The sequence below is a fragment of the Oryctolagus cuniculus genome, chromosome 19 (genome assembly GCF_051225735.1).
Source record: "Oryctolagus cuniculus isolate XC-2025 breed Fujian yellow rabbit chromosome 19, ASM5122573v1, whole genome shotgun sequence".
In the NCBI taxonomy this organism is placed as follows: domain Eukaryota; kingdom Metazoa; phylum Chordata; class Mammalia; order Lagomorpha; family Leporidae; genus Oryctolagus; species Oryctolagus cuniculus.
This window is the reverse complement of record NC_142885.1, coordinates 7,538,115-7,559,288: the sequence shown is the minus strand read 5'-3', so window position 1 is coordinate 7,559,288 and position 21,174 is coordinate 7,538,115. Positions and strand designations below refer to the sequence as shown.

Here is a 21,174-nt window from a genome sequence, read left to right as displayed (position 1 = left end):
CCATGTGGAGATTTCATGCAAAATATATATATATTTTTTCAGATTCTCCTGGAAAAATCACAATCTCCAACCACGCCCAGCCCTGCTGGCCAGGATGTGGGCTGAGCTGAAGGGGTGGCCACGGGCCTCTCTCCTCAAAGCCACAACTGCTGGAAACCCACTGTGCCCAAAGCCTTACCCTGAGCAGGAAGGACTCCACGACCGTGGCCCCGAGTCCCAGGCCCTCCGTGCAGGGGCAGTGCTTACATCTGTCCACACCTGGCCTCGCTTTGGGGCCGCAGGACCAGTTCATCACCTGGCAGCAGATCACTGGGGTGGGGTAACCATGCCAACCCCATGCGCTGAAATTCCTGCAGGCTGAACCGCCTGGGAGGGAGGCAAGCCCAGGGAATCAGGCGAGCAGACCCGGGCAGGATCGTAGAGGGAGGGCTTTATGCACCCGTGCAAATGCAGCGACCCACGGAAGGAAGGGGAAGGAAGGATGGGAATGTCGGGTTCAAGGATCGAGCTGGAGGCCGGCTCCTGAATAGCGGGGAGGTGTCAGAGCCGTGGGCTGTGGCGACCCCTGGTGGACATGAGGAAGCCTGCGCCCCGCTGAGCCATCAAGACAAAATGATTCCAGCTGGGTCAGGCAAGGATCCCAGGCAGCAATGATCGTGGTTGCGATTGCTGCGATCCCGTCCTTTCCACCGCGCAGGAGGCTCCGGTCCTGGGAATTAAAGTGATTTCATGGCGTCCCAGTGCTGCGCTGGGATGGAGGCTGAGGCAGCCCCAACTTCCCAGACCCATCCCGGATCCACTTCCAAGGCGTGAGTAGATCCAGAAATGTCCTGCAAAGAACAGAAAGCGGGGACTGACACAGGTGCGTGCGCGCTCGTGTTCACGGCAGCTCGCAGCAGCCAGAGGCTGGGAGCTGCCCCGTGTCTGCTGACAGCCGGTGGGTGAGCGAGCTGGGGGGGGGGGGGCACCCCGGGGAGCGTTGCCTATCCTGCACAAGGAGAGCAGGGAAGAGATGTGCAGGGGTGCAGGTTGGAAAGTTACAGGGGTGCAGCTGGGAGGGAGAAGTAATTTGTGTCTTGTTTTATTTGGGAGACAAAAAGAGAGAGCATGGCCAGGGCTGACACAGGCCTGACCCAGGAGCTGGGAACTCAACCCAGGTCTCCCACATGGGTGGCAGGGCCCCAGCTCCTTCGGCTGTCACCAGCTGCCTCCCAGGGTGCACGTTAGCAGGAAGCTGGGATGGGGAGCAGAGCCGGGACTTAAACCCAGGCACTCTGATAAAGGATGTGGGTGTCCCCACTGACCGCAGAAGTGCTAGGCCAAATGCCCACGCCGGGAGGGATAATGGCTGCTTTTCTGTGGCACATAGGGTAACTGTGGCAGACGAAAATTAACTGAGAGGCCAGCACTGTGTTGTATTAGGCTAGGTCTCCCCCTGAGACACCAGCATCCCCTATGGACTAGGGTTCGAGTTTCTGTTGGTTCACCCCCAAAATGGCCGCTACAGCCGGCACTGCGCCAATCCGAACCCAGGAGCCAGGCGCTTCTTCCTGGTCTCCCATGCAGGCGCAGGGCCCAAGCACTTGGGCCATCCTCCACTGCCTTCCCGGGCCACAGCAGAGAGCTGGACTGGAAGAGGAGAAACCAGAACTAGAACCTGGTGCCCATATGGGATGCCGGCGCCACAGGCGGAGGATTAACCAAGTGAGCCACGGTGCCGGCCCAGCTGCTCCACTTCTGATCCAGCTCCCTGCTAATACACCTGGGAAAGCAGTGGAAGATGGTCCAAGTACTTGGGCTCCTGCACCTACGTGGGGGACCAGGAAGAAGCTCCTGGCTTTGGAGCAGCCCAGGTCCAGCCCTTGTGGCCATTGGGGGAATGAACCAGCGGATGGAAGATGGATCTCTTCATCTCTACCTCTTTCTCTGTAACTCTGCCTTTCAAATAAAATAAATTAAAAAAAAATAAAATAGAGTATTTCAAAATATGTAGGAGAGAGGATTTTGAAGGTGCCCAACAGAGAAAGGATAAATGTCGTAGGTGATTGACGTGGTGGGTGCTCAATACTCCTGGGCTCTGTGTCTGTGGGGTCAGCGAACCACAGATGGAGATAGGAAAGCAAGGTTGGGTCTGAGCTGAGCACTGAGCAGGCACAGACTTTTTGCTTCTTGTCCTCATTTCCTAAACAGGACAGTGCAGACAGGGTACATGCAAAATACGGCATTGCATGCAGGGTATATGCAAATAGTGCCTCGTGTATAGGGTACGTGCAAATATTGCATTGTGTGCAGAGTGTGTGCAAATACTGTATCATTTCATAGAAAAGCTTTCAGCCGCCATGGATTCTGGCTCCCTGGCATACTGAGGGGTGACCACATTATTAATTATTGAATTCAGAGACACACACACACAGAGGTCTTCCATCCACTGGTTCGCTCCCCAAATGCCCACCACAGCTGGGGCTGGACCAGGCAGAAGCCAAGAGCCTGGAATCTCCACCCAGGTCTCCCACATGAGTGGAGGGACCCAAGCACCAGGGCCATTGTCTGCTGCTTTCCTGGGCACATGAGCAGGGAGCTGGGTTGGAGGCAGAGCAGCCAGGACTAGAAGCAGTGATGCAGGGATGTTGGCGTCCTACGTGGCGGCTCTACCCACTGACCCGCAGCTCTGGCTCCTGTGGTTCACATTTAACTTCCCTCTCCTTCCATCCCCACCCCAGCAAACACGCAGAGTCCTCACCAGGATTTTACAGGCTGAAGTGAGTATGCTTTGGTTCCAACCCCCGGTCCACGTGTGCTCCTTTGGAGATTGACCGACCTTCCTTCCTTCCTTCCTTCCTTCCTTCCTTCCTTCTTTCCTTCCTTTTCTTTCTCTCTTTCTCTCTTTCTTTCCCTCTTTCTTTCCTTCTTTCTTTCCTTCCTTCCTTCCTTCCTTCTTTCTTTCTTTCTTTCTTTCTTTCTTTCTTTCCTTCCTTCCTTCTTTCTTTCTTTTGAATATTTATTTATTTAGAAAGTCAGAGAGAGAGGGAGGGAGGGAGAGAGGGAGAGGGAAAGAGGGAGAGGGAAAGAGGGAGAGAGATCTTTCTTCTGCTATTTCACTCCCCAGATGGCCACAACGCCCAGTTCTGAGCCAAGCCAAAGCCAGGAGCCAGGAACTTTATCTTGGTCTCCCACATGGGTGGGCAGGGGCCCAAACACTTGGGGCCATCTTCTGCTGCTTTACAGGGAGCTGGATCAGAAGTGGAGCAGCAGGGACGTGAACCAGCCCCTGTATGGGCTGTCAGCATTGCAGGTGGCAGCTCTACCCGCAGTGCCGGCCCCGTAGATCAAGATTCTCACTAAAAGGTCATCAGAGTTGGCAGGAATCAAACATGGCAGACGTCCTTACATAAAGGGGGGCGGAGGTCTGGACCCCTGCACCCACATGGGAGACCCAGAAGAAGCTCCAGGCTCCTGGCTTTGGCCTGGCCCGGCCCTGGCCATTGCAGACATTTGGAGAGTGAACCAGCAAATGGAAGACCCCCTCTCTCTGTGTCTCTGTCTCTGACTTTCTCTGTGTGTAACTCTAACTTTCAAATACATCTTTTGATTTATTTATTTTATTTATTTTTTATTTTTTACAGGCAGAGTGGACAGTGAGAGAGACAGAGAGAAAGGTCTTCCTTTGCTGTTGGTTTACCCTCCAATGGCCGCCGCAGCCGGTGCGCTGCGGCTGGCGCACCGCACTGATCTGATGGCAGGAGCCAGGTGCTTCTCCTGGTCTCCCATCGGGTGCAGGGCCCAAGCACTTGGGCCATCCTCCACTGCACTCCCTGGCCACAGCAGAGAGCTGGCCTGGAAGAGGGGCAACCGGGACAGAATCCGGCGCCCCGACCGGGACTAGAACCCGGTGTGCCGGTGCCGCAAGGTGGAGGATTAGCCCAGTGAGCCGCGGCGCCGGCCCTTAATTTATTTTTAAACATGCATGAACAGAATAAGCTATGGACACTTTTCTCAGACTCCACAGACATCACGGAGCTAGTCTGCAAGAGTTGGTGAGTTACTTTGCTTTTTATAAAAAGATTTATTTATATATTTGAGAGAGACCGATCTTTTATCCACTGGTTCATTCCCTAAATGCCCACAACAGCCAGGTCTTGTTCAGCCTGAAGCCGGGATCCAGGGTGTCCCACGTGAGTGGCAGGAATCCAAATACTTGAGCCGTCACCACTTCCTCCCAGGGTGTGCCTTAGCAGGAAGCTGGGTTAGAAGCAGAGCTGGGGCTCAAACCTGGGAACTGCATTATGGGATGCCAACATCACCTGCCGCACTGCAGCCCTGGCCCCACCCTTTCATTGTGTCTAAAGCAGTGGGAAGGCAGGAGCCGTATCTTCTAGGCCTTGGGGTTCCCACGACAGAAGTGACATGTGGGACCCTCCGTGGCACACAGCAAGTCCTGAAGCCCCCTCTCATCACCTGGCTCCCCAGGAGTCCTTCTGGGGGTGGCTGTGAGATGCAGGGGGACTGTGACTAGGGTTCTCTTGTTGGAATCAGCTGAGCCCAGCGTGCATGATAAAGCGTCCCCACCCACATCCGTGACTTACTCGCATTTGCAACCAGACGTAGCATTGTACGAATGTTTTACAACTCACAGATGGTGTGCACCCCTGCAGTGCTTACTGCCTACACTGCGTGTAACTTGAAATATGCGGTGTAGACATGCCCTAGCCAAACATCCCATGCAGAAGTTGGCTGTCTTTGGGCTGGCACTGTGGTATAGCGGTTAAAGCCGCTGCCTCCAGTGCCGGCATCTCATAGGGGCACAGGTTTGAGTCCCAGCTGCTCCACTTCCCACCCAGCTCCCTGCTGTGGCCTGGGAAAGCAGTAGAAGATGGCTCAAGTCCTTGGGCCCCTGCACCCATGTGGGAGACTTGGAAGAAGCTTCTGGCTCCTGCCTTCATATTGGCACAGCTCCAGCTGTTGCGGCCATCTAGGAAGTGAACCAGGGGATGGATGACCTCTCTCTCTCTCCCTGCCTCTCTGTAATTTTGCCTTTCAAAAAAAAGTTGGCTGTCTTTGCTGGTCTCTGAAATGACTGATTTTGAGGTAATTTGGATGATTCTGAGACATTTGAGCATTCGTGCAGTGCATATGAAAATGAATAAGGGAGACGGGCATTTGGCGCCATGGTTAAGCCTCCTGCCACTTGGAACCCCCCCCCCCCACACACACCCATCAGAGTGCCTGGCTGTGCTGTGATTCCAGCTTCCTGCTAGGGCACACCCTGGGAGGCAGCAGGTGATGGCTCAACTAGTTGGATTCTTGCCACCCACATGGGAGACCCCGGTGGAGTTCCTGGCTGCTGGCTTCAGTCTCCACCAGCCCTGGCTGTCATAGAGATTTGGAGAATGAACCAGTAGATGGGTGATATTGCTCACTCTGTCTCGCTCTCTTTTTCAAATAAATTTAATTAAATAATTTTTTAAAAAAGATTTATTTATTTATTTGAAAGACAGTTACAGAAAGAGAGAGAGAGGGTCTTTGATTTGCTGATATACTCCCCAAATGGCTGCAACAGCCAGAGCTGGGCTGGTCTGAAGCCAAGAGCCAGGAACTTCTTCCATGTCTCCCACGTGGGTACAGGAGCTCATAGACTTGGGCCATCCTGCTCTAGCATTGGCAGGGAGCTGGATCGGAAGAGGAGCAGCTAGGACTTGAACTGGTACCCATATGGGATGCCGGCGCTGTAGACTGGGGCTTTAACCCACTGCGCCGCAGCGCCACCCCTAAGTAATTAATTTTTAGAAAATGAATAAGGGAAGCAAATGCCTTCCTCTCTTTGTAGAGTTAATTTGCAAAGGAGGCCATGACTTAGGAACAGCAGGAGCCACAGGGGCAGGGGGTGGGGGCAGCAGGGAGTGGTGGTGGGGTCCACAGTCTCCCTGCCAAAGCCAGGAGAGAAGAGGAATCTCCACTGGGGACCAGGAGGGGCTGGGGGCTGCACACACAGGCAGACACCACTGGTTGTGTTTCTCTGTGGTGCTTCAGACCTTGAACAGATTTTGGATTTTCAAGCTAGGAATACTCAGCCTGTGTTGTGACCAGGATAACTGAGGTCACCTGGGGTCAGAGGGACACTGGGGCACCTTTGGGGTTGCACAGGTGAGCAGGGGCGAGAGCCCAGGTCTCTTGTGGCTGTGCAGGGCAGGTGCACCTGCTCCAGACGAAATTACAGAGCGAGAGGCTGGAGCCACAGTTCTGGGTGCAGAGCTGTTGTTTCTTGCTTTTTGTTTATTTTATTCTACTTGGAGAGGGAGGAAGGGGAGAGAGAGAGAGAGATATCAATCCTATCTGCCTGTTTGCTCCCCAAATGCCTGCAATGGGAGAAGGGAGCAGCATGAAGCCAGGACCCAGGAAATCCATCCAGGTCCCCCCTGTGGGTGGTGGGAACCCAATTGTTGGAGCTGTCCTCTGCTACCTCCCAGAGTGTGCACTCACAGGCAGCTGGAGGCGGGATCCAGAGCCAGGAGTCCCAACCCAAGGACTCCCATGGTGGGGGCACAGGCAAACTCCACCCCCCAGGGCTGCTTTCAAGACACACAGACACTCAGATGCAGCCGTTGCCCCATGGGACGTTGGTTGATTCGGGGCCGAGAATGAAGTCGTTCTCTGAAACAAGAAACATGTCGAGCCGCTTTGCCAAAAAGAGACACGGGAAATCTTCACAGGGCTCTCCCAGCAAGGGGCGGGCTGAGAACAGAGCCACAGGGGCCTCCCTCCCTCCCTCCCACCGCCAGGTGTCCTCCCGGCACCGCCGCCTCTGTGTCGTGGTTACCTGCTCAACTGTTGCTCTCCTCTCAAAAGTCCAAGGTCAGCTCCGAGAGGGGCCTGTGGCTTGCTTGTTTCTTTATTTGAAAGGCAGAGTTAGAGAGGAAGAGAAGGAAAGAGCGAGATCTTCCACCCATCAGTTCACTCCCCAAACGACCACAATAGCCAAGGCTGGACCAGAAAGAAGCCAGCAGCCAGGAGCTTCTTCCAGGTCTCCCGTATGGGTGCAGGGTCCCAAGCACTTGGGCCATCTTCTACTGCTTTCTCAGGTCATAGCAGAGAGCTGGGTTGGAAGTGGAACAGCCAGGACTCGAACCGGAGCCCATTTGGGAAGTTGGCATCATGGGCAGTGGCTTCACCAGCTGTGCCACAACACCAGCCCCAGTTGTGTTCAATTAATGTTTTTCCTGAGAGAAATGGCGACTGAGGTGAGGGAGATGCTAATTACAGTGATTTGATCATTACGCATTGTACACCTCCCACTGCACCCCTGAAATATGTATGGTTACTATGTACGGTGTTAAAATTCTGTGACAACCACAAAAAGAGAAAAATGATTTCCACCCACCAATGCGGACACACACAGGACCGTTTGTGAGAAACGCACGTGAGCTCCAGCTAACAGCCCGGCTTTTGAGAAGAATTTGAAAAAAAATTTTTGACCTCAGTTCAGCTGGCTGGACTCCCTCCCTCCCGCCTTAGGCAACTCCAGATTTGGTCACTAGGATTGCATTTGCTTTAACAAGGGTTCAGCTTGCCCCTTGTTGCAGTGTTTGATTCTCTGCTAAATGTCTTGATCGGAAACGAAACGTTCTTCTGTGTCTACCCTGGGCTTCCGATCCCTTCTCCTGCTCTCGGCTGCTCTGCAGTGGGTTGACCCTAGGATTTTTGTTCCCTCTGACTTGTCCACCTCAGGAGGCAGCTGCAAAATTTAGGCTCATGGGCCCAGTGTTGTGGCATAGTGGGTAAAGCTGCCATCTGTGAAGCCAGCATTCCAAATGGGCTCCAGTTCCAATACAGCTCTCTGCTGTGGCCTGGGAAAGCAGGGGAAGATGGCTCAAGTGCTTGGGCCCCTGCACCCACGTGGGAGACCTGGAGGAAGCTCCTGGCTCCTGGCTTTGACTTGGCCCAGCTCTGGCCCTTACAGCCATGTGGGGGAGTAAAGCAGTGGATGGGAGAACTCTGACACTCAATCTCTCTCTCTCTTACTCACTCACTCACTGTGACTTTCAAATAAATAAATAAATCTTTAAAAACATGACTCACTACATGAAGAAGAAAACTGATGGTCTAAGAAATTATATGAGATTCCCAAGCCCAGACAGCTGGAAAGTCAGAGCGAAGATGGGATCCTCTGGCCCCCAGCCTCTGTCCTGTCAAGGCCACGCGTAGATAGGATTGCACCGGCTTCCTAAGACTTCATCCCTGGTCCCTGGAACTCTGCAGTGGCATCGCTGCTTCCTTGAACTTTGTCTTAACGGCTGTTTTATCCAGGGGTCTGATTCTCCAGGGCATAGCTGCTCCGTCCGTGTGTGCCTTACAGACAGATAAGAACAGGGGCCTGGAGCGGGAGAGGCAGCCTCTCTTCTCGTGTTGGGTTCAGTTGCGATTTCTCCTTAATTAACTCACTGAAGACTCAGCGAGGCCGCGATGCTGCCTCCAGCCCAGCTGTAAGTGGAGCCGGAGATGCTCACGTTTCTCGTTCATGAAAAAATCAGCCTCCTGAAGCATTGTGTTTCTTTCTTTTTTTTTTTTTTTAAATTTATTTATTTATTTGAAAGTCAGAGTTACACAAAAGAGGAGAGGCAGAGAGAGAGAGAGGTCTTCCATCTACTGGCTCACTCCTCAATTGGCCGATCTGAAGCCAGAAGCAAGGAGCTTCCTCCAGGTTTTCCCATGTGGGCACAGGGGCCCAAGCTCTTGGGCCATCTTCTACTGCTTTCCCAGGCCGTAGCAGAGAGCTGGATAGGAAGTCGAGTGGCTGGGACTTGAACCAGTGCCCATATGGGATGCTGGCGCTGCAGGCAGCGGCTTTACCTGCTATACCACAGTGCCGGCACCAACATTTTGTTTCTGTTCTCCTGTAATGCTTCATACCTGCTGGAGCACTTTTGAGCTCTCCTATTAATTTTTATTATTATTATTATTGCCTTTGATCAAAATTGGATAACACAGGCTGGAGGCTGCAGAATCAGCCCTATAGTAAATCCTGCAAGGGCAGGTTTTTAGCAAAAACTACTCAAGGGGAACTTCGTGCTGAGAACACTGCAGACCCCACATGCATCCGTAGCAGGTGGTGATGGTGGTGTAGTGGTTGCCGTCTTAGCTGGGTGGGAGGATGACACACCTTGGAGATGCCTGTTCTTTGGGAGACACTGGAGTGGAATGGATCTGAAGATACTGCCAACCTATTTGTCAGAGAACATTTTTATTCAGGAAGGGCTGTGGTTTGACTATGTATCGATCCTTCTCCTCCCTGCCTCCCCAGCTCAGGAATCTAAATCCCAAAGTCTTATGTACTAAGAGGGTGGAGGCTTAATCCAATTATGGTGTTTAGAGAGAGGGTGTTTATGGACGGATTAGGCTGGATGAAGTCATCAGGCGGGAGACCCCGTGATTGAATCTTTGTGGCTTTAGAAAGAGAAAAATAAGGCTGGCGCCGTGGCTCACTAGGCTAATCCTCCACCTAGCAGTGCCGGCACACCGGGTTCTAGTCCCGGTCGGGGCGCCGGATTCTGTCCCGGTTGCCCCTCTTCCAGGCCAGCTCTCTGCTGTGGCCAGGGAGTGCAGTGGAGGATGGCCCAAGTGCTTGGGCCCTGCACCCCATGGGAGACCAGGATAAGTACCTGGCTCCTGCCATCGGATCAGCGCGGTGTGCCGGCTGCAGCATGCTGGCCACGGCGGCCATTGGAGGGTGAACCAACGGCAAAGGAAGACCTTTCTCTCTGTCTCTCTTTCTCACTGTCCACTCTGCCTGTCAAAAAAAAAAAAAAAAAAAGAGAGAGAGAGAGAGAATATAGACATGTAAGCACACATACCCACTCCCTGCTTTTTTTTTTTTTTTTGAGATTTATTTATTTATTTGAAAGGCAGAGTTACAGAGAGAGAGAGAAAGAGAGGAGAGAAAGATCTTCCATTTGCTGCTTCACTCCCCAAAAGGCTGCAGTGGCCAAGGCTAGTCCAGGCTGAAGCCAGAAACCTGGAGATGTGAGTGGCAGAGGCCCGGGCTCTTGGGCCATCATCTTCTCTTTCCTGGGTGCATAAGCAGGAACTGTGATTGGAAACAGCAGCCAGGATTCGAATCAGCACCCACATGGGATGCTGTAGTTGCAGGCAGTGGCTTAACCACTATTGTCTCTCCCCCTCTCTCTGTAACTCTTTCAAATAAATCTTTTTAAAAATGTAAAGACATGACCAGCACCAGCATGTTTGTAGACCGATGAGAAAGATTTGTAGTAAAAAAAAAATTGATGATATGGGAGAGAAGGGGAGAGTCGTGCAGTTTTGTGGGTGAGGAGGAAGAGACGAGGTGGAGCTGGCTTTCGGGGCATCGAGGATAGGGCTGCAGTTGTCCACTCGCTAGAGGAGGCAGGAAGGAGCGCAGGTGGGCGCAGGGTTGGGGGGGGGGACACGTGGGGTGGCAGGAAATGGTGAGGCTCTCAGGGGGATGGCGTCTGTTGTCTCAGTTGAGGGGGAGCAAGGCGCTCGTCCTGCAAGGCTGGCGATGTGTTGGGGCTGGAGGACAGAGGACAGGAGTGAAAGCGACCTAGAGAAAGGAATAGGGGCGCAGGGTCTGACTTGCTGGCAGGGGGCTTTTTGACCTGTGTGGGGCTTTTCTAGGCTTCAGAGGTTCTGCAGAATGTAACCGGTAGTGGCTGTGCGCCGACACCACTGAACTTGACCTGGGATTCCCATTAACCAAATTTGGCGGCACCCGATCCAGCCCCTGTGAGCCTCTCTGTGAAGCACTTAAGGTGTTTCTTGGCCCGGGTCAGCTCAACTGAGTCGCAGGATTCGCCCACGCCTGAATTATTCACAGTTTTGACCCATTCTAGCGAGAACTCGGCCCAGAAGGCTGAATTATTAAGCACCCGGGTGTGAGCTCTCGAGGATGCTTTTTTAGAAAACCAGGACACTGAATTTTCTTGCTGGTTCTGCCTCTTCAAGGGGTTGAGGCTTTTAGTAACCATCCGAACTGCTCAGAGGAGAGAGGTGGTGATGCCAAGTGGGCTGTGGACCACAGAGAAGTGAGACCCTGACTAGTGAGACGGAGAGAGAGAGAGAGGGAGAGAGAGAGGGAGAGAGGGAGAGGGAGAATGGGAGAGAGAGGGAGAGAGGGAGAGGGAGGAAGAGGGAGAGAGAGGGAGAGAGGGAGAGGGAGAGGAAGAGGGAGGAAGAGGGGGAGAGGAAGAGGGAGGAAGAGGGGGAGAGAGGGAGAGGAAGAGGGAGGAAGAGGGGGAGAGAGGGAGAGAGGGAGAGGAAGAGGGAGGGAGAGGGGGAGAGGAAGAGGGAGGGAGAGGGGGAGAGAGGGAGAGAGGGAGAGAGGGAGAGGAAGAGGGAGGGAGAGGGAGAGAGGGAGAGGGAGGAAAGGAGAGAGAGGGAGGGAGGGAGAGAGGAAGGGGGGAGAGAGGAAGAGGGGGAGAGAGAAACCATCGACCTACGCTGGAGCCTGCTGAACTTTGAAGGTTGATGGTGGCCTCACCATTCCCTTGGCTGATCAGGCAAACCAAACATTAATCACTGGTAGCAATGGAAGATAATTAAATCCAGGACATGAAATATGCTCAACAGTGGTGTAGACGCCCCGAGAGAAGTCTACTCTCATCCAACACACATCCTGTGCATCCAGGAAAAATGAGTTTATGTGTCTAACAAATGGGTGAAAATGATGTTAGAATGTCTAGTCCTTTTATTCATTCTTAGAAAACAAAATGAAAATGCAAGGCTCTATGGGAAGTCCATATGCCAGTCTTTTTTTTTTTTTTTTTTTTTTTTTTTTTTTTTTTTTGACAGGCAGAGTGGACAGTGAGAGAGAGAGACAGAGAGAAAGGTCTTCCTTTGCCGTTGGTTCACCCTCCAATGGCCACCGCGGCTGGCACACTGCAGCCGGCGCACCGCACTGATCCGATGGCAGGAGCCAGGTGCTTCTCCTGGTCTCCCATAGGGTGCAGGGCCCAAGTACTTGCGCCATCCTCCACTGCACTCCCTGGCCACAGCAGAGAGCTGGCCTGGAAGAGGGGCAACCGGGACAGAATCCGGCGCCCCGACCGGGACTAGAACCTGGTGTGCTGGCGCCGCAAGGCGGAGGATTAGCCTAGTGAGCCGCGGCGCCGGCCCATATGCCAGTCTTTTTAACAAAGATGGAATTGTCTGTCTGTTTTCTCCAGCTGCGTACGGATTTTAATCACATTTGCAGGGCAGTGTAAGGCTATTTATGAAGACGTGGTTGCCTGTAAGTCCAGGGCTAATTTTTTTTTTTTTTTTTTTTTTTTTTTTTTTTGTATACACAATGCTAGGCTTTCCTAATTCACATTCAAGAATTTCTAAACATGTTGGGCGTTATTGAGAGTGCATTGTAGTCACACTCCAGCATGGCCAGGTGCCATAACCTTTTGCCTCATTATCCAGCAAAAAGCAGGAGTGCTAAGAATAGATGAAACTTGACCAGAAAACATTTAAAAAATATTTAATTTTATTTGAAAGAGTTACAGAGAGGGCAGAGGAGAGAGAGAGGGGGATGGAGAGACAGAGAGAGTGCTTCCATCTGCTGGTTCACTTCCCACATGATTGCAATGACTGGAGCTGGGCTAAGCCAAAGCCAGGAGCCAGGAGCTTCTTCTGGGTCTCCCACGTGGGTGGCAGGGGACCAAGCACTTGGGCCATCTTTTGCTGCTTTTCCCAGGCATTTTAGCAGGGAGCTGGATTGGAAATAGGCCAGATGGAATTCAATTTTGCACCCATATGGGATACCCTGGCGTTGTAGGTGGTGGCTTAACCTGCTGCACCACAGTGCCAGCCCCAGAAAAGCATCCATGTCTGACAGAGGCACAGCAGTTGGTTATGTGGTCAGCGCTCCGTACCTGTGGGCCCCATGTCTGTGGCCTCAATTAGCTGGAGGGTGAATTTCTAAAAAATTAAATAAATAAGAAATAGCACGAATAAAGAACAACACAAGATAACAACTTCGCATCACAGTTACGTTGTATTAGGTGTGCTAAGTCATTGAGAATGGTTTCCTGTGCGCAGGTCAGGTGCAGATGCCATGCCATTTTATAGAAGGGACTCGAGCATCCATGAATTTTGGTATCCGTGGGGGGAGGTGGGTAGAGTGCCAGAGAGGCAGAGACAGAAAGGTCTTCCATTCACTGGTTCACTCCCCAAATGGCCACAGCAGCCGGAGCTGGGCTGATCCAAAGCCAGGAACCAGGAGCCTCCTCCAGGTCTGCCACACGGGTGCAGGGGCCCAAGGACTTGGACCATCTTCTACTGCTTTCCCAGGCGCATCAGGCAAGGAGCTGGATCAGAAGTGGAGCAGCCGGGACTCAAACGGGTGCCCATATGGGATGTCAGCACTGCAGGCAGCGGCTCTACCCGCTACGCCACAGCTCTGGCACCCCAAGGGAAGTCTTTTATTCTCTCTACTTTTATATATGTCTGGAATTTTGCAGTTCTACAAAATAAGGTTTTAAAACACATCATAAGATCCTCTTCTAATAAATTTTTATTTATTTTCATCTTCCATCCTCTGGTTCACTCTACCAAATGCTTGCAGGAGCTGAGTCTGGGCCAGGATGAAGCCAGGAGTCAGGAACTCCATCCAGGTCTCCCACGTGGGTGGCGGGCACCCAAGTACTTGGACCATTGCCTGCTGCCTTCCGGGGTGTGCATTAGCAGGGGGCTGGGTCAGAAGTGCAGTAGCCAGAACTCAAGGTGCTCTGATATGGGGATGAAGATGTCCCAGGTGGTGACTCAAGCCTTGTGCCAAATGCCTGTCCCTCCACACTGAGGTTAGAATTATAATTCCCAATGAAACTGAGAATAAAATGCTTTCTGAACTGAAATTAACATTTTCTAACTTTCCTGTTTCTCTGACCCCAGGTTTTTAAAACTCCTGACAAAGCAAAACCAAGGTCAAGACAAAATCAAGTTATTCTATTTGATTAGTAGAGTGAATGACAGCTTTCTATTTTTGAAATATAGGCTCTTGTTCAAAATATTTAACTTTCAGAGGCCAGCGCTGCGGCTCACTAGGCTAATCCTCTGGCACACCGGGTTTGAATGTGTTCTCCAAAAGGCCTGTGTTGGAGCCATAATCCCCAATGCAGCAGTCGTGTTGGGGGATGGGCCCTGATGGGAGGTGTTTAGGTCATGAGTGGGTTGATGCAATTATAAATGGGCTGTGGCTGTGAATTCGACCCCTTGTAACAATGGCATGGATGAGAAAACCCTTACCATGTACAGGCCCCAGGGCCTTGGGTGCCCCTGCCCACAGAACCACAAAGAATAAGTCTGTTCTTCATAAATAACCCAGTTTCGGGCCGGCACTGTGGCTCACTTGCTTAATCCTCTGCCTGCGGTGCCAGCATCCCAAAAGGGTGCCAGGTTCTAGTCCCGGTTGCCCCTCTTCCAGTCCAGCTCTCTGCTGTGGCCCGGGGAAGGCAGTGGAGGATGGCCCAGGTACTTAGGCCCTGCACCCGCATGGGAGACCAGGAGGAAGCTCCTGGCTTCGGATCGGTGCAGTGGCCACTTGGAGGGTGAACCAACGGAAGGAAGACCTTTCTCTCTGTCTCTCTCACTGTCTAACTCTGCTTGTCAAATAAAAAACAAACATAAATAACCCAATTTCTGGTATTCTGTGATGGCGACACAAACTGGACTAGGACAGGGCTATTGCCAATAAAGCTCTGTGCAGATTCCTACCTGCCTTTTGTTGCATGTATGTGCCTGTATGTTTCAAGCATACGAGTAGGAATGGAATTATATGTTCAGCCTCAGTGGACAGCATCAGGTGGTTTTCCAAAGTGGTTGTACTGATTTGCACCATCTCTGGCAGAATCTGAGAGTCCTATTTGCTTTACATTCTTGCCAGCTCCTGGAATTCTCAGTATGTTGAATTTTAGCCATTCTGCTGTGGTGTGTGTGTGTGTATTCATACCTCAGGTCTACATTTTCCTGATGACTAACGAGGTGGAGTACCCATGAGTGTTAGCTGTCGGGACACCGTCTCTTATGACAGGTCTGTCCAAGGTCGTTGTCTTTCTTGTACAAGTGTCTTGGCACAGCATAAACAAAGGCTCAGAGTCATGACACAGTGTGATGTGTGCTGGACCAGAGGTGTGATTCCCAGCCTAGGAAGGAGGGGTCTACTTGCGCCTAACAGGTGGATATTTCTCTACATGCCCCCAGGCAAAGGATAGCTCCCCGTACCGAAGAGGTACTAAGCCCCAAACATTAGCCATGCCAAGGCTGGGAAACTGATTTAATGGCAACCATCTTCACAGTGGAGCAGCTGGGCTTCTAGTGCTGTGGAGTAGTGGGTAAAGTCTCTGCCTGCGGCGCCGGCATCCCAAGTGGGCAGCAGTTCAAGTCCCAGCTGCTCCACTTCCAATCCAGCTCTCTGCTATGGCCTGGGAAAGCAGTAGAAGATGGCCCATGTGCTTGGGCCCCTGCACCCATGTGGGAGACCAGGAAGAATGTCCTGGATCCTGTCTTCGGATCAGCACAGCTCCAGCTGTTGCAGCCATTTGGGGAGTGAACCAGCAGATGGAAGATCTCTCTCTCTCTCTCCTACCCCTGCCTCTGCCTCTCTGTAACTCTGCCTTTCAAATAAATAAATAAATAGATAAATATTTAAAAGAAAAAGTAAAGAAATGGAGCAAGTCCCACCTGCCACTCAGAAGGCTCCTGGGGTCACCAGACTTGACTGGGCCTTTACTCAAGCCAACAGCTACCGAGTCCCAAGCCCCAAGCAGCGGGGCTGACCTCTAAATATGATCCTGACAGAAACTGGAGGGGGAACAGAGAAAGAAAAGAAATGAAAACTCGGAGGCATTAGTGTTCCCTAGTGGGGTGTGAGGCCCTGTAGACCCTGCTGTGAACCCACGCTTCCTGCTAGGCCTTGGCGGCTTGTGTTGAAGACGTCTTCCTGCAGCTCTGCGGCTCCTCCCGCTACTCACTGGGCCTTCCCGCCCACCTGCCCCACACCTACTCCCACCTGTACCACCTGCACTGCCCACACCTACTCCCCCCTGTACCACCTGCTTTGGCCACACCTACTCCCCCTGTACCACACCTAATCCCACCTGCACTGCCCACACCTACTCCCCCCTGCCCCACACCTATCCCCACCTGTACTGCCTGTCTTGGCCACACCTACTCCTCCCTGCACCACCTGCACTACCCACACCTACTCCCACCTATACCACACCTAATCCCACCTGCACTGCCCACACCTACTCCCCCTGTACCACACCTAATCCCACCTGCACCGCCCACACCTACTCCCCCTGTACCACACCTAATCCCACCTGCACTGCCCACACCTACTCCTCCCTGCACCACCTGCACCGCCCACACCTACTCCCCCTGTACCACACCTAATCCCACCTGCACTGCCCACACCTACTCCCCCTGTACCACCTGCTTTGGCCACACCTACTCCCCCTGTACCACACCTAATCCCACCTGCACTGCCCACACCTACTCCCCCCTGCCCCACACCTATCCCCACCTGTACCGCCTGTCTTGGCCATACCTACTCCCCCCTGTACCACACCTACTCCTCCCTGCACCACCTGCACTGCCCACACCTACTCCCACCTGCACCACCTGCACTGCCCACACCTACTCTCACCTGCACCACCTGTACTGCCCATACCTACTCTCACCTGCACCACCTGCACTGCCCACACCTACTCTCACCTGTACCACCTGCCTTGGCCACACCTATTCTCCCTGTGCCACACCTACTCCCACCTGCACCACCTGCACTGCCCACACCTACTCCCACCTGCACCACCTGCACTGCCCACACCTACTCTCACCTGCACCACCTGCACTGCCCACACCTACTCTCACCTGTACCACCTGCCTTGGCCACACCTACTCCCCCTGTACCACACCTAATCCCACCTGTACTGCCCACACCTACTCCCCCCTGCCCCACACCTATTCCCACCTGTACTGCCTGTCTTGGCCACACCTACTCCCCCCTGTACCACACCTACTCCCACCTGAACCACCTGTCTTGGCCACACCTACTCCCACCTGTACCACCTGCCTTGGCCACACCTACTCCCACCTGCACTGCCCCAAAACAGCTGCTGCTGCTCCAGCTGGAGACTGCTGGCTCACCCCCTACCCCAGTCACCACCACTTGCTACACCTCGTGGGCAACCTCAGGCCTTCTTCTAGCCTCTTGGGAGCATGCTCCATCCAGCCTGTCTTCTCAAAGCACTGTTGTCCCCCCTCCTGCCTCCATCATCGGCTGTGCCCGGGGGACGGCACAGAGGTCCGGGTGCCGGACGCATGAATTGTAAGTGAAGCGCATCCGTGCTAACCTCCTGCCTGGATGAGAGGATTCTCCTAGCGACCAAACCATCACTGTGTCTCTTGCTTTCTTTTCTTTGGTTTTCTATTTGGGGCAGAGGTGTAGCTGACGCTTGCAGAAGTCCTTCTGCAGTCTTGGAACAGCCTGCCCAGATGGGCAGGGACTCTGCACTCTTTGTCTTGCAAAATAAGCAGTTAGCCCAGGCAGTGTAGGAAGAGCAGGGAACCAGAAGTATTTCCGTATGAATCTAAGGGCTGGTGACTCTGGCCGTGCAGTCTTTGACATCTAGCCAATCCTCATCTGTGAATCGGGAGCACCAAGAACTGCCCGTCTTTCCGGAATGCTCTGAGCTGGGAAATGTTTTGTGTGAAGTGTGTGCTATGATGCTGGTAATGGACACATGTTGTAACTATGTAATAAGCATGGAGGCTTACCATGCATGATTAAGCATGGAGGCTTTGTACCTAGGGAAACCACTCATTTCATGCTCTCCTTGGGATATATGGAGCTGCAGACATGAATAAATTAAGAATGGAGCCAGTGCTGTGGGACAGCAGGTTAAGCCACTGCCTGCGATGCCAGCATCCCACACGAGTGCTGCTGGTTCGAGTCCCAGGTACTCCACTTGCAATCCAGCTCCCTGCTCATGTACCTGGAAAAGCAGCAGAAGGCGGCTCAAGTCCTTGGGTCCCTGCCACCCCTGGGGGAGACCCAGAAGGAGATCCTGACTCCTGGATTTGACCTGGCCCAGCCCCAGCCGTCGCAGCTGTTTGCAGAGTGAACCAGTGGATAGAAATCTCTCTCTGTCTCTGAGGCTGGATGTCGGCTCCACATCTGGTGGAGGAAGCCCCACGGCAGTGAGGAAGTCACAGAGCAGGAGCCAGGTACCTGTGTAGGTGTCTATGTTTGTCTCTCCCTCTTCTTACAGAGCCACCAGGATCCACACGACCTAAGGCCCCATCTCTGCACATCACAGTTGGAGTAAGTCTCCACTCTCTGACTCCCTCCCACTGGGGTTAAACTTCAACACAGGAACCCTTGGGGGACAAACATGCACCTACCGCATCCAACCACAGCGTGGGGGGGTCAGCCCTCAGAGAGGGGCTCTGTGCTTTCTGCATCTACCTTCACTTTGTTCCCACTCAGCACCAAGCACACAGCTGTCCTTGTCAATCAGCCCTGAGACATTGTACCATCTTTGCATTTTTATGACTATTATCTTTGAAAGATTTATTTATTTATTTGAAAGGTAGAGTGACGAGAGAGAGAAAGACAGATCTTCCATCTTCCGGTTCGCTCCCCAAATGGCTGCAATGGCCAGAGCTGGGCCAGGCCAAAGCCAGGAGTCAGGAACTCCATCCTGATCTCCTGTGTGAGTGACAGGGACCCAAACACTTGGGCCATCCTCCACTGCTTTCCCGGGTGCATTAGCAGGGAGCTGGTCGGGAAGTGGAGCAGCCAGGACTCAAATCTGTGCCCATGTGGGATGCTGGCATTGCAGGAGGCAGCTTAACCTGCTACGCCACAGTGCCGGCCCCTTCACTATCTTGCTGGCAAACAGCGGTCACTTCACCTGGCCAAGGGGCTCGTCCTGAGCCCCGACGTGTAGACGCATTCAGCCAATTGTCACTGAGTCTGAGTGGGAAAGGAAATCCCCTGTTAGAGTCTCGTTTGTAAACGAGCTGCTCCCACGACTCTAGCCCCCGCCTCCCCACAACGCTGGACAGAGGCTGCAATTTGGATTCTGTTTGCTTTTTAGGCAGGAGTCGTCGTCCTGTGGGCCTGGCCATCTTGTCACCAGCATTTAAAAACCTCAGCTCTTAACATCCTCCTGGAAGCTGCCTTTGGTGTTGTGGCACAGCAGGTTAAGCTATGGCCTGTGATGCCTGCATCCCAAATGACCGCCGGTTCAAGTCCCGGCTGCTCAGCTTCCAATCCAGCTCCCTGCTAACGCGCCTGGGAAAGCAGCCCCTGCCACACCCCTGCTGCCCACAAGGGAGACCAGGATGCAGATCAGCCCCCCCCCCCCCCCGCATTTGCTGTTCCGGTTGCACTTTGAGGAACCACCCCCACTCACGGTCAGTGTTCCGGAACCACCTACACTTGTGGTCAGTGTTAGGAAGTTGCCCGATTCGGAGCTGATTGGAAGGGACTCAAAGCACAGGGGATGTTCTCATCATACAGGCTGTCGTTTAAAGGAGCTGTCGGATGCCCCTTGTGGGGCCAGGCTCTCTCGTGCCCACTGCTGGAGCCCCTGGAGCTATGCAACCCGGGGTGCTGGAGGGCTGGGGGTGAACGGCACACACTGTCCCACCTTCTGGGAGCTTCTGTTCGGGAGAGGAGATGGCCCACAAGCAAGGAGTTGAACCAGGTGGCTGCAGATGGCGGTGAGGACGAGGCCCCGGGGACATCCTCTGTCTGGACTCCCAGCCCACTGCCTTCCTGCCACCGAGCACAGCCGCCTAAGGGCTTGCAGCCCTGCTGTCAGGACAGGCTGGGCCCTGCCTAAGGAAGCCAGGGGACAGAGAGAGGCTGTGGCTGGCCGGTGCCTGAGCCTCCACCTCCATCCTCAGGGCCTAAGTCACAAGGTGGGACTGCTCAATCTTTGGAGGAAACTACTTTTTTTTTTTAATTAAAGTCAAGTTTGCATAAACGTAAAACACACAGAAATGTGCTTGTTCTATTTTCATAAAGTAAACATACTCAGACACTGGAGGATCTGGGGCCACTGGCAGAAAGCAAAACCCAAATATACAGCTCAGTCAGGGTCCTCGCGTCCTGGCTGCCACTCTCCCACCCTGCAGACATTGCTAGTCGATCCCAGCATCTACTGTTCCTACCCCAGGGAGCCTATACCAGCAGTGTGGGGTGGATGCCCCAGATGAAGACCTCTCCCATCTCAGGCCAGGGCTGAGATGCCACAGGGCTTCTGGGACACCTTGGAATGTTTGCAGATCTGCAGGTGATCCCTTGGCCCTGGGAACCCTGGGAAGGTGAGTGAGCAGCCGGTTGCAATATTGCTGTCTCCTGCAAGAGAAAATGAGACCTGCGGCACACAGGTACGGATGGACGTAGTTGAGCTTCAGATTTCGACCTTCTACTTCTTCCTCTTCCTCTGCCTCTTTGCTGGGAACAGTCCTGCATCAGAGGCCAAAAGAATGAGGCCTGATGATTAAATCAGCATCTTGTGTCTATATGTATAACATGTACGCAATGTGTATGTCTATTACATAACACAGACTGTACCATTTTTAGGTGAACGTAACCATCTTTTAAAAGATTTATTTATTTATTTGGAAGAGAGAGAGAGAGAGAATCTCCCATCTGCTGCTTTACTACCCAAACAGCTGCAATGGCAAACCTAGGAGGCAGGAGCTCTGTCCGGTTCTCCCACACATGTGGCAGGAGCTAAGGTACCTGGGCCATCTTCCACTGCCTTCCCAGGTGCATTAGCAGGGAGCTGGATGGGGAGCAATGCAACCGGGACTTGAACTGGTGCTGCATACAGGATGCAAGTGTCACAGGTGATGGGTTAACCAGCTAGACCACAGCGCTGGCCCCAGCCTTCGCCACTGTGAAGGGGACAGCTCAGTGGCATTAAACACGTTTACAGCCATCACCACCATCCAACTCCAGGCCATTGGGTCTTCCCAGACTGAAACTCTGTCTCTTAAACCATGGCTCTGCACGCAGACTGCCTCCTCCAGCCCCTGCTACCCATCCTCCTCCTTCCTGTTTCTGTTGATTTCAATATTCTATGTCCATCACATTAGTGGAATCACACAGCATCTGTCCTTTTGTGTGAATCAACATTTTGA

The 21,174-nt window shown here is 53.0% G+C and overlaps 1 long non-coding RNA gene across 1 annotated transcript; it reads left to right on the top strand.

The window, feature by feature from the left end:
- The first annotated feature begins 610 nt into the window (after positions 1–610).
- On the top strand, positions 611–19,351 carry LOC149120325 (uncharacterized). Its single transcript, XR_016225793.1, has 3 exons — positions 611–862; positions 18,285–18,337; positions 19,116–19,351. It is a non-coding gene; the product is annotated as an uncharacterized LOC149120325 (long non-coding RNA).
- Positions 19,352–21,174: the final 1,823 nt, after the last annotated feature.